Genomic DNA, 11470 nt, shown 5'->3' with positions numbered 1-11470 from the left:
GAGTGGTGAATTAGTCTGCAAGGTCCAGAAAGCCTTCCTTTTAAAAAATTCCCAATGCTTGAAGAGTAATATTGTCGTCATAATTAATCAACTTAATTTGTAATTAAATTGTCTGGGCCCAATATTTTGAAGATCGTACTGATCTATGGAAAAAAGGAATTTGTTGGTCTGCTTTCGCTGCTTCTCTGGTGACCCTCAGAAGGTGAATTCGGTGGGTTTTCTGGACTCGCTTATTTGGCACAAGCTCTGAAAGTTTCTGCTCATGTCACCAGCAGGCCACAAGGGAGGGAGGAGTGCAGCAAAATTATATTAACTTCAGAGTTGACTTTATAGGCTTTTTGCTATCGCTGCGTTGCTGTTTCTGCTTAGTTCATACAATGTATTCCCCCCCCCCCCCCCCCCCCAAATAACTCACCATCTTTCCTGCCTGAGCAAGTCCAGTTACTGACTAAATGTTGGCTGTTTCTTTTTTTTTTTTTTTTTTGATTCTTGCTTATAGCAGGGTGGCAAAAGCATACCTGTCCCCAAAGTGGTTACAAAGTGTTTTGCAAAGAGTAAGACAAGAAGAGTCAAGTCTTTCTGCCTTGGTTTTGTCCATTCTTTAGCCAAGACGTTTCCTCTCTGCAATTGCAAAACCTTTTTATTTTGTTTTATTTTTTCCCTTTCCTTTTAAGGCACTTCTTGCCTATGTGATGTGAAGGACTGTATCTCAGGTTTTGCAATCACTGCAATTCCAGTTGAGCCTGGATTGTTACATTTAAAGTTCTGACAAAAGAGCAACTGTAGTGTTTCGTTTCATGAAAGTAAGGTGTAGCGCAATGCAGGGGTTAGGAATTCTGTAATTGTAGCATTTAGTTTTTATGTAGTGAATAACCTTGCTCTTTCTACAACAGGCAGCTGTATTGGGGGAATAACTGAAGGATCCACTGTCAGACACCAGAATTTTAGTAAAGTAAGTCTTTACTTTTGTTGTATCTTGTTAATCTTATGAATATAATGCTTCTGTAGTAGCACGCTGACCGTATTTTGACAAATTACTTTGGAATACACTGAAGTTAGCATCCCCCGGTGTTTGCCGTGTTTCATTTTGTTCTGGTTTTGTTCTGCCTCATTCTTTTTTCTTTTGTTATCGCTTCCCGGTCTCCAGGATGATGTAGAGGACTTCTAGGGGAAAGGGGTGGGGGAGGCAGGGAGGAGGAGCTATTAGTAATTGGTAAAAATTGCTAATTTTTTAAATCGGTAATTTTTGACTTGGACTGTGCTTTAGTGTTGGAGCTTAAAGCGTTCCTACTCTCTCGTTTTATGGAAATGTGAACGTGAAATCTCACTTCTTTCTTTTTGAAGACGCTTTCCGACGAAGTGCACTGCCTACTCCATTCTTCAGGCAGTCAAACAGTCCACTCTTCACAAAAGCTTCACAGAATAATTTAGCTGTGCATGAGTCACCCGCGCTGGGAAATCCAGGCATCAGAGCACTTCCACAGCTGCACAAATCGAGGATTGTGCAATCAACTTGGAAAAAAAAAATTATGCCCATCGCTAAATATTTTTAAAATGCTTTATTTAAGTGTTCGCATTTCTGCATGAGATGGATAATTATGTTTCAGATTAAATATTGACTTTCTGAAACACCTGTTACTTCTTGGGTGCCATGTTTTTGGGTGTTGCTGTTTGCAGGCTGTCCCAATCTCTTTTTATACAACTCTAAGAGTTACAAATAGCCACTCTTGGTACAAATCATTCTTTCATTAAATTTTCTCAGTTTCATATCGTTCATTTTGGTGAATACCCTTGTGTAAGTGTCTGTACTGAGGTTCATCTTAAAACAGTCACAGTTCATGCTAATTAACATCCTATTTGATAGACAGGTTGATAACGACTTAGCAACACATCAGGTATATAAACTCTTGTGCTTTACATTTTGCTTGAGTTTCCCATTGACTCTAAGGCTGAGTTCTGGATTCATTTTCATATCCAGAAGCTGATGGATCAGTGTATATAAACAAACCTTGTTCTGTCCAGAAACTTAATTTGTGATGGGTTGCCATGTGAGATGCAGCAATGCTTGGGAGAGTACAGATGTTTCATTTAAATATAAAGCAGACTTCTCAAGTAGTAGCTACACTACTCTTTTTTCTTTGAGCACAAATTGGAATCTCATTTTTCCTAATTTTGTTCTTTGGTTGTAATTTAACACACGGTGTAGGTCAGCATGAAACAGCATTGCTGCCAAAAGATGTCTAACCTGGTGATTCACTGCTTCCCCTTCCCCTGTGCCAGCACAGCTTTTGAGCAGCCATATGGCGAAACAAATTTAGTTGATTTAGCTGAATGAAATAATATTTCAGTTAGTTTTAGGCTGGACCAGTTTTCGACTGTGTCAAATGTGTGGTCAGAGATACTAATGCTAGCAGAAGAGAGGGAATTCAATATGGGTGTGGAAATGAGTGGTCAAAGTAATGATCAAAGGCTAACATGAAAAGTTGCAGGTTGACCAAAGAGTTCATAAAAATATAAATAACTATTACAGTGTGAAGTGCCTCATCTGTAGCCATGTAGTTACCTCCATGGTCTATGTATATATTGGTTTTGCTGTCTTACATATGGTAATTCTTCACCTGTGGACTGATTCAGAGGAAGTAGTTAGACTGTTTCTCCCACATCCTAGGTGAGTACCCTGTCTACCAGTTAGGAATAAGTCTCCTGTTTAAAAAAAAAAAAAAAAAAGAAATTGCATTTATTTCATGCCACTTTCCCTCTGTCCCCTCCACCCCTTTTTAATGTATGTGTAACAGAAAGGGTAAGATGTTTCTGGATATAGGGATGTGCTAGAAAATAGTATCTTAAAGGAACAGAATCATAGAATCATAAGGTTGGAAGGGACCTCTGGAGATCATCTAGTCCAGCCCCCTGCCAGAGCAGGGTCACCCAGAGCAGGTTGCACAGGAACGCGTCCAGGCGGGTTTGGAATGTCTCCAGAGACGGAGACTCCACCACCTCTCTGGGCAGCCCGTGCCAGTGCTCTGCCACCCTCAGAGTAAAGAAGTTCCTTCTTATGTTTAGGTGGAACTTCCTAAAGTTATTGATATGAAATAGTTGGTTGCCTTTTAAAAGGTAAGGTGGATTATAAACCAAGCAAAACTGATTTAAGACTTATAGCTAGATCCTTAAAATTTCTCCTAAATAGACTGTAAAAGCGTTGGGTGCAGAAATAACTTGTGTACCTTAACTTCTTACAGACCATCTTGGCCATCTGTTGACTTCTTGAATTTCTGAAGATTTTAGAATGTAGTAGTAAGATGTGTGTGTAAAAAAAAAAAAAAAAAAAAAAAAAAAAAAAGTATAGCTGTGTTCATTTGGACATAAAAGCTAATAAATATTCATTGGGTAGATTTTTCTGGTGTAGGATAGAATTTTGGAACGATTCATCAGTGTGAATTTCAAAACCTGCTTTTTAGCTGCCTTTCCCACCTCACAACACACATATGCATACTAAAAGTCTGGCAGTTAAGGTCCTCGCCTAACACGTAGGTTCATGTTTTTCTGCAAGATTAATTGTAGTGGATAGCTGAGTGTTTGTTTTTGTCACAGTAATGATAGTTGTAAAGTCTCACTTTCTAAATTTAAACATGAGTTTGTCAACATTGAGCAGAGATTTTGTATGGAATCGAAGAATTTGCCTTATCTTGCTTTGAATGTGTAATAATTATGTCTGTTGAATTTGGTAATTAATTTTCTCCATTACAGTTCTCAAAAATTAGCTTACTTTCTATATCTAGACACTCTTTCCTCTTGTTATTGGGGTAGAGGAAAAACAACGTTTTAACTCTTCTTGGTCTGTCTCATTTTTCAGTTGAATTTTCATATATATTTTCCAGTGTAGGAATAAAGTGTTTAATACATTTTTCCTCTTTGGTTAGGTTTATTAGTATTCTTGGTATTATTTATGCTCTGAGGAAAATGAGACAAACTGCTTTAGACCAATTGTTTAACATCTGTATCTGATACAAAACATTTAAAATTGCTAATGGTCTGTTTCATAAATATGCACATTTGTAATTGGATGAATCATTTCAAAGTGGTGTTAACTCCAGGATAAATATCTTGGTACCATATTTTAATTTTATTTTTTTTCTTAAAATTCTATTAATATTGAGAAATCATCAAGTGAAGACTTTTATTTTTTTTCGTCTAGTAATGTTATTCTGTAGAGAGTTGTTTTGTATGTAGCAAATAGTTTTCTGGGATAATTACTACTATTCAGTAGGAATTTAAACTTTTGAGCATGTGTGTAGTATTTTTTTTCCCTTTTCAATTTCTGAAAAAACCCTGCCAATTGCCTACCTTCCTAGTTCCCTTTAAGAGACTGGAAGAAGGAAGCTGGGATTTTATTTGTTGGCTGTGAAATAGTCCAAGTTTAGATGCTGTGAGAGAGAATAGCAGAATCTCCAGATTTTACACCATCTACAGCGCTTTTTCTGCAGCGCAGTGAACATGAACTTAGAATCCATTCTTGAGCTGGCTGCCCGCAGGTTGTTGCTGCTCAGAATCCCAGTAAAGGAAATGGAGATTTAGAGAGAGGTGAAGATTTTCAGTTTTGAATTATAACACTAACATGTTAGCTTCTCTTGATTAAAGCTCACCTTGTGAAGCATTGTTTTTTTTGTTAAGCCCCATTTAAAGGGGAGGCAGTAGGTGTACTTTTCAGCCAGGCTTGATGATGAGCTAAATGGTATTTTAGGTGCGCACACACAGTGTATTCTCTGAAGTCTAACCCGTGGCTCCCTGTTCCAGATCCAGCAGTGGCAGACGTAGTTGAGAGGTTCCTCCCCCTCCTTGTCGAGGGGTACTGTTCCTCAGCTGTGCCAATTACCAAAGGTACATGAAGCCACACTTTTTAATAAGAACATGATAATAAATATTATATTTAAAACTGTGTGATATGTGGGTTCTTTTAGACACATCATTTCACAAATCAGCTTCAGTGTGCCTCCAGAGCTGAAGTGGTGTGCTCCTCCAGTAAAAGCCGTGGAAGGGTGGCAAGAAGCAGGGTGGAGCCTCATAAATAAAAGCGAGTGCAAGTAGAATTGTAACGTAGCCGCAGACTTTCTCTTGTACAGACTAGTCACACAGGATTTATAAGCATTATTTCTGCCACACTTACGGTTTTGTTATTGGAGGAAGGAGTTCTCCAGTAAGGAACTGAGAATGCAAAGAACTGAGGAAAATATTTTAAATGAGAATAAAGTAGAATAACAATCGATGGACAGGTCATTAAACGCTGCCTTTCAAATTTTTCTTATAAATTTGGTTAGGTTTGTACTACTTCTTGATTATCCTTTATGCTTGTCTACTCCCTGCAAAGGTAATGGACCTAAGCAAGCTGCTGTCACAAGTCTGGCTAAAAGTCCCTGTAAGCAATATCCTCATAGACAGATGGATGATGAGGATTTGAGGAAAAAAAGCAGTTCTCTCCTGCCTTCATCGCATATTAGTCTGTCCCACTGTCAGGAGAGAGCTTTCCTCTGTAACTTGGGACTGAATGCAGTTTGCGATTTCCATTTTTTTTCTAGCTCATGGTTAGAGGAAACACGCCTGTTCATCATTCCTCTCTCCACTGGTGTCCACTCACAAATTTTCCTATTAAAAGGCCATCTGGGCTCAAGCTGTGTGGATGTCTGTGCTAGAAACAGCACTCTCCTACTCTGTTTTTCTGTATCTACAGAAGATGACATTTCTGGGATGGGTCAGCTCTTTGCACAAGTCCAGACCAAGATTACTGTTGGTTTGTTGACACGGTAGAGAAAAGTTTGCGCTGTATGACTATTCCTGGCTGCTGGAATAACCTTTTCAGCTGCAAAGTTTGGACAACATTTCTTGAAATTCCTTTTGGCCCTATCGTCTGATATTTTTGTTTGTTGGTTTGTTCTGCTTTTTTTTTTTCTTTTATTTTGAGGTAGGAAATGAGAGACATAAAAACATAGTATTTTAACAGAGCCTTTGATAGCCTGTGAGAAGGGATCAATCAGTCATTACCCTAATTTGCTTTCGGTTGGTGTATATACCATTGCAAGCAAAGGAGCGAGTACCTCAAAACCTGCCAGCTTGTTCTGTTAGGTCAAACTATCTGATTAGAAAGCAGGTTATGGTTTACCTGTCTAAAGATCTCTCACTCTCTCCAAAAGTTTATGGTTACTAGAGAGGAACTAAACCAAAGCAAATTCTTCCCCTTTTCCTCCCCTCTAAAAGAGCTAAAGAGAAAAATGGTTGGTCTGGGAGGGGAGCGGGAAACCTACGGAGCAAAGAGCTAAGTGGAAAACCTGTGTGATGGTGACACGCTATTCTGGACGTGAGATAATGGACGTATCTCTGCTTGTGCATTACAGTGGCACGTCCCAGAATAAAACCACGGAAGTTCATAATCCAAGTTACCAGAAGCAAATGCTTCTTTGCTCCTGGCAAGGAGTATCAAGAAGGTTTATAATTATCCTCAGAATCTGTATGATGATGGGTGTCAAGAAGATGGGGTCAGGCTCTTCTTAGTGGTGCCCAGTGACAGGACAAGGGGCAATGGACACAAACTGGAACACAGGAAATTCCATCTCAACATTAGATAAAACTTTACTTTGAGGGTGGCAGAGTGCTGGCACAGGCTGCCCAGAGAGGCTGTAGCGTCTCCTTCTCTGGAGACGTTCAAAACCCGCCTGGATGCGTTCCTGGCCAGACTGCTCTGGGTGACCCTGCTCTGGCAGGGGGGTTGGATGAGATGGTCTCCAGCGGTCCCTTCCAGACCCTACAATTCTGTGATAAGGAATAGGGCTTTTGGTGCTGTGCTTACACTGGGAGTTGGGTTCTGGCCCTGCTTTTTGCTCACAGTGTGTTGTTTCTGCTCCTTGGCTGGCTGACCCTGGTATGGAACCAGTGGTGGAGCTCTGCTGGGCCATCACGAGCGCAGACCAGCGTGCTGTGATTTTGCTTCTCTAAACGAGATCTTCTCTCAAGCTAATCCTCAGTGATTATAATAACTAGTTTGCTCCCTCGACAAAATAGGATTACGGCACAGAGATCAGGTTGTATTAAAGAAGTTAATCTCTTTCTGTTTGCAGAAACTCTAGTGTTGGAAAACTGAATTGTTTCCTATATTTTTCCTGTGATCTTTCCTGGGTGAAAGTATTTGTCTTAATAATATATGTCACCTCGCATTAATTCTGTCTGAGGACTGTAATCTGTAAAGTCACAAAAACATTACTTATAAAATCAAGATATTTATATAAGAGTCTTTTTTACAATGTAAGGGTAATACTGATTCTTCCTCAAAACTATTTAGCGATGTTACCGTTACGGTGAAGTGCTGGAAGCGAAAGGATTTCAGTCACTGACTACATACAAAATGAAGTACAAGCAACACATTGACTATTGTCCCAGCCATTTTTTAGTCCAGTCCCGACAGAACATCTGTCATGAGCAAGACTGTAGCGTAATTTCACATTTTGTTCAATCTTTGAATTTGTTTCTAAGATTTAATATAGCCAACGTGCATGCCAGTATTAACGATAAAATTGAAGTTACTGAAGTTGTTTCAGTCTAAAACATGGAATGTGTTTATCAGATGGTGTGAACTTTTCACTATTACCTTCGCTTGGATTGTGGCTTTTTACCCCATGACTTTCTCAGAACCTTGTTTCTTTGGCCAAGCAATAACTTGGCACCCAGTGACTCCTTGCCTCTCCGTGAGCGGTAAGTCAGCATAGCGCAGAAGTTGCAGTCTTGCTAGTTTTTGTGATTTTGCTAAGGATTGAGCAATGTTGTGTATTAATAGTTTGTATATCCATGGTAGCAGCTAAGGTTTTTGATTGAGGACCTCAACTTTCTTAAAAATAGTAAGTTTCTAGCCTTCCGGGTTGCAGAAAAGTTTAAAAACATGCACTGAACATGTACAAAAGACATAGTATCTGGAGACAAATACACATAATTCATTGTATTTAAAAAAACTTCATGAATTGTGGAGATGGACCCATGACCTTTGGACATTTGAGGCTGACCACGCTGGCGTGTGGGCGTCTTAACCTTTCTGCTGGCTTTCACAGGCATGCCATTTCTACTGAGTTAGAGATCTGCGTGGTTTTGGTTACAGAAGCTTTTCCACTGCGATGAGCTTTCCTTTTGGTCTGGTTTAAGCTTGCTTATTTTCATTTATGACATAAACATATTCCTTTCCTCCTCGTCTTAAAATCCCTTTTTGAAATATCCTTAAAAACTTCCCTTTTTTTTTAATTTTTCCTTCTCTTTTAGACATTATCAAGTACGGTTCTGTGCTTAAGTCCTGTGGTGTTTGTCTTAAGTGTTTAGTTGTGATTTATTATTCTTTTTAAATGCACTACTGCAGAGATGAGGTCTAAAATTTTCCGCCTCGGAACTCTGTTAGGAGCTGGGTGAGAGTTGGCAGAGTTGTTGGACTCCAAGCAGTTTAAAAACACGGGTTTCATGTTGCAGTCTCTGTAACCTAGACTTCCATGGGACTCTCTGTCACTATTAATGTTTGCACTTGTCAAACGGAACAAAACAGAATAGGAGAGGAGGCTGTAAGCACCTAAAAAAGTAGGTCAATGGGCCAGCAGGTTATTTGGCCAGAAAAGAGCGAGTGGCTTCATTGAATCATGCTGTAATTGTTTTTCTCCTGTTGGCAGATTGTTCTGCTGGGCTTTAACTGCCTATGTTAATATTTGCATCTCTATTTTAACCGCTTAAGAGCCTCTGCTAGGTGCAGGGGAAGGAGAAACGAAACTTCTCTAGTCAAATAAGAGAAAATTCTGGTGTTTTCCATAAAATCCGTTAATGAATTTAGGAGTAGCATAAGCTTAGTTTTTAGATCCCAGCCTCCTTTTTAGAGTTTAACAGGCTTTAAATTAAATTTTCTGGAAGTACTACATGTACATTGTATAGTGAATACGTTTTATTTTAAGAACAGTAAGCAAGGCAGAGAGAAACGGGATAAAGAAGGGAGAAAAAACGATTTCGTGTAGCTTAAAAAATGTAGAAAATGGCATGGTTCAAGGGAACAAACTGTATAAATGAAAAGTAATGGTATAAAGAGACTGGAAGCTGGTGATCACTTATACTACTGCTGAGGTTTTTTTATGGAAAAAGTGCATTTGTGAGGTAGGTTTGGAATACATTCTCGAAAGTGTTTTTGAAGTGGGTTTTGAAAGAAGGGGTTAATGACTGTGTCTGAGGGAGCAGCAATAATGTAGCTGGGCAACTTTGGTACTTGCCAGTAGCAGCATTTTACGCATTCTGGAGTCCTGAAGGTGGCAATTTTGGAGACTGTGAGAGGAAAAGACATAACTGAAAAAGCCAGTGGAGGCCCAAGTAAGAGTTTCAATAGAAAAGGTGTTGAAATAATGGCATAACGATATACTTTGAAGGTAGCAAGTGGAAGTGAAGATGTAGATGGCGTGGGAGATACTGAACTCAATGGTAAAAATGACATCAAGATTAACGATTGGCATAAAGTGATAGCTTAAAGCAGAATGAAATTGTTTCAGAATATCCATTTTATGAAGAGGAGCTTTAAAGCAAGGTGAATTCAGATAGTGAAATACTTGGGGTATTTTTAGTACGCAGAATATTACATTTATAAATTACTCTTGGAATGATTACTTCTCTTTTATTAAAAAAAATAAGTGATTGTTGTAAAACTCCTTGATTACAAAATTCTCTTTTTTTTATATTTTTACAGTTCAGAATTTAATGCTTTTCTGCAGAAGAGGATACATCTAACTCCACGTTGTTCTTCAAAGGAACCAGGTTTCATCACTAAACCTCACACTTTAACAAGTCCCAAAGTGTAAAAGGTAAAATTGTACTCGTAATAATAATTAATAAGGTTCCCGTGGCTTTCAGTCTTCAACGCTGAAGGGCTGAGTAGCAGTGTTAAGTAGTGTCTTTTTGTTCTCCAGAACATGAGGGAATTTGATTCTCAGAAATAGACATAGTCCTTGATTTCTTGTAGTGTTTGCTTTAAACTTGAGTGGTTTCATTGGCATTATCTCTGCAGTCTTGCCCGTTGGCATGTGTAAGTGCTGAAAATGCTTAATGTATTGCAAATTTGGATGCAAAGACAGAAGGGTCAGACATTGAAGAGAAACAAATGCACTACAGGTGCGTTTCCTGTAGTCTTTTAAGTTCTTTTAACTATTTGTCTTGGATACCAAATCTAAGTTGCTAGTTCTGACGTAGGACCTGTATACTGTAACAAGTGATTGATTTTGCTGAAATCTAGAAATCATGTGCTTTGTTAAAGTGAAAATACCCATTCTTAAATTCTGATTCTGCATCGTGAAGGTGTCAGTTGTGTCACCGGTGAAAGGTTTTTGTATTTATCTGAACATGTATTTTTCTTTTGCAGATTAATGGAACAACGTATTTTTTTTTTCTACAGAATTTCATATTACTCTTGATCCCTATAATGTTAGGTACTAAATTAAATTAAACATTTAAAAAGGGCTAGAAATGTAATCAGTATATCCCTGTATTAGCACGTACTGTGTAAGCTAAACAAAAACAGGTTTCTAATGGGTGTCTTGATTTAAAACCTAATTCCATGCCAGTGGTGGTAGTTTGTTTTTACAGCTGTTAACAGTAAACATAGTCTGTAAACTGTGTAAACAATAAACATAGCAAACATAGACAGCGACCTGTCTATTGCTTGCTTTTGACAAAAATTTGACCAAACACTTCTTCTCAGTTTACTTTCCTCCTGCCATTTCTGGCTGGTTTTCAAATAGCGTAACTCTGTTTCTTTATAAAAGCTGGCCAACTAATTTGGGAATTTTAATTTGTCGGTATGGGCAGTACAACTGTTATTTTAAAGAACTGGAGCGAAGGAATGGTTTGCTTCCCGTGTCTCTTCAGGGCACTAGGTTTTGGAGAATAAAGGCAGGATAAAGTTGGGCCTCATTAATCGAAGAAGTGGCTACGGGGGCTCGTGGGGAACTTGGGGAAGCTGCCTGCACACCTTGTGATCCTCCTTGAAGGAGATGGTGCTGCAGCACAGCTCTCCCAGCTCCGTCCCCGCTGCCTCAAGTTACAAAACTTTGTGGGGAGAAAAAACCCCATCTTGTGAAGCAAACCTGCATAGTGTGTGGCTGTTGTAGATCCTGAGAGAATTCGGTGGAGACATAAGCTTTTTTCCTCAGTTTCCCCACATATTTAAAAACTGGGATACAATTTTCCTGGAACATTTTGCAGACTGTCCGGATCATGAAGTTGCAGCTGCCATTTCTCTTGTGGTATTACCACTGCTGGTTCCACTGAATTTGGCACTATCAGAAACAAACAAATCCTTCCTTCTCACAAACCATGAGTCACTACAGTGACTAAACCTAGCTCCTCTGAAATAAATGCAATGCATTTTTACTACTAAGCTTATAACATAGTAAAAATTCCCAAAGACGTGCAAGTTCAGCTC

At 38.9% G+C, this 11470-nt stretch overlaps 1 protein-coding gene across 6 annotated transcripts in view; it reads left to right on the top strand.

The window, feature by feature from the left end:
* The window catches only part of CLOCK (clock circadian regulator), a 65681-nt gene that overhangs the window by 19579 nt on the left and 34632 nt on the right, over positions 1-11470 (top strand). For all 6 annotated transcript variants that reach the window (XM_063335721.1, XM_063335724.1, XM_063335723.1 and 3 more), the window contains 2 exons: positions 894-952; positions 9740-9854. The gene's annotated coding sequence lies outside the window, so the exon portion shown is untranslated. The remainder of the gene's footprint in view (positions 1-893; positions 953-9739; positions 9855-11470) is intronic.

The sequence above is a fragment of the Chroicocephalus ridibundus genome, chromosome 5, assembly GCF_963924245.1.
Source record: "Chroicocephalus ridibundus chromosome 5, bChrRid1.1, whole genome shotgun sequence".
Taxonomy (NCBI): domain Eukaryota; kingdom Metazoa; phylum Chordata; class Aves; order Charadriiformes; family Laridae; genus Chroicocephalus; species Chroicocephalus ridibundus.
The sequence above is the reverse complement of the archived record's forward strand: the minus strand, read 5'-3'. Positions and strand labels throughout refer to the sequence as shown.